Below are 2,377 nucleotides of genomic sequence, written 5' to 3' on the forward strand. Positions count from 1 at the left end.
GAGTCCCAGAACGCTTTGCGCCGCGGCCTTCTTTGCTGAACTACATTTCCCAGAGGAACCCAAGGCCCGCCTCTACTCCGCGCCTGCGCAGGCTGCCGCGGCCGAGGGTGTGTAAGTGGAGAGGTGTGTACCGCTGGAGTCGAGCTCGGGCACTCAAGGGCCCCTGGGCACAGCAGTGTGAGGAAACCGTGAAGCTCCGCGCGTGCGTGACTGTTATTGAATGCTCAGGTGTGGCGATCTTTGTGTGACCGTCGTTGCACACTTTTGTGCCTGCGCACCGCGGGACAAAGTTTTCTGTCCGTGCAGTAAGCTTCTGCATTTAAAATCATGTCCCGTGATTGTGGGTCGTTGTGTGACGCCGAGAATGTGAGAGTGTTTGTGGATTTGAGAGAGGGACTGTGGCTGACTTTGGGCGACCATTCTTTCTGTTCTTACCCCGGAGATCAAAGGAGTTTACGTGTTGGGGCTTTTTTTGTTGGGGCTTTTTTTGTTTCTGGGCTTGCCTTTAGTGTGGAGCCGGTGGGGGAGGTTTCTTTGTGTACCTTTGTGTATGACTGTCTCCAGATCTAACTGTTCGCCCGCTCCTGTGCCGTCCCTCACCTCCGGCCATGGGCCGCGTCACTGTTACCTTCATTTTTATACCCTTTCTCTACTTGGACCTCATGTGGTACCACAGAAGGGTAATTAGATTCCGTTAGGAAAACACCCATTTGCTCCAGAGCCCTTTATGATGTGACAGCCGGATCTCGGGAGGGGGGGGGGGGTTCTCTTGGTACTGCTTCCACGTTTTCACTTGACAACTTCATTCAGGGCCCAACTTCAAGAAAATTTGTCAGTCACGACAAGAATGTGAGCCTCTGAGTGAAGTTAAAGAAAGCCACAGCTGAATGGTAGTAAAAGAGGTTTTTAAAAAAACTTTTATTCAAGAACAATTGTAATAGGGGAGAAGAAACTTCAGCATAGAACTGGGCTCAATTCCAATACAGCAAGAACAAGTAGGGTTTAAAATGTGCAAGGAACAAGTTTATGGGGGTTGGGGCAGTCTGGATGGAAAATTAAGAGGAGACATCAAGGGTAGGGGGAAATTCTTGCTAGACTGACAAACAGAATTCTTGCTGAGGGCAGTCCAGGGTAATCAGATATTGCCTGGGTGGATGCGGGATTTAATTAGATATTAAAAGTAGTCAGGTATTAAGGGCTCTGGCTAAACTGAGTTGACAGAATTCTTGCTAAAACTGGGTAATGGAAAGACAAACATCGAAACCCAAAGGTTGGAGCCTCATAGTTGAGAAGAGGGTCCAGAGGAGCCTAACTAAAATTTGATCAAGGAGAAAGTATTTGATGGTTAAAATTCTGAACAAAGCAACATTCATCCCAATCCCCAGACCCTGGAAGATGTGGAAGGTGTACTGAAGTCAAGATCTTGGTAAGTAGGGGTATGTGGAAACAAGGAGGAAGTTCTTGAATGACAACCAATCTCTGGAGAATAATCCCTCCAGTCTCCCCCTACACACACACACACACACACACACACACACACACACACCTCTAATAGCTAAAGCCAGAGAGTCTTGAACAAAAGGAGTCTGGCTAATAGGGCTGGAGTGATTTGCTGTTTATTCTGTGAAATTGGTCATTGTTACTTACAAAATAAGGCAAGCACTTTTTTTTAAAGACTCTATAAAAACATTTAATAAATGTTTTTATATTATATTTTATAAAGTTGGGTCACTTTAATGGGGAAATGTACTAGGTTAGTGTTCTTTGGATGATAATTCTGGTTTGCTACTTGACCAGTACATGGAACAGCTCTTTCCTGGATTTGATTATCAGTGCAGGTTAGAGATCATCTTGCATATGTGCTGCTGAAGCTAGTACTAGAGATCATCTTGGACATTTCATACTAAAGTGCTAGAAATGTAAGACACTCCTTTCTTGACTGGCACAGTATACCTTCAGAGAAACTTGGAATGTGTATAACTACCTCTTCACCTGTCAGTAATTGATCATAGGAAGACTTTTTGTCTTTTATTTATTTTTCTTATCTCATACCACCAAGTCCAACACTAGTTTGAGTCTAGTCATCTCCAGTAGAGCAGGACAGTAGTACTCAAAGTATGACAACCAAATTAGTGGTTGCACTGCTAAAACAAATTGTGGTAGGATGATGTCCATCAAGATGTAGTCCAAAAAGCAGACCTACACTGACAATTTCAAACAATATTTAATTGCAGGAAATTTATTATGCAATGTTGAATGACTGAAAGACCAAAAAGGGGATAGTTTTGTAACCTCAAGAAACAGCTAACACTGTAGAGCTTGAGGAGCAAAGGGGAAGGGATGGGTTTACCAGATCCTAAGAGCTCTGAAGAGGAGA

Source organism: Martes martes (assembly GCF_963455335.1).
Source record: "Martes martes genome assembly, chromosome: 17".
NCBI lineage: Eukaryota > Metazoa > Chordata > Mammalia > Carnivora > Mustelidae > Martes > Martes martes.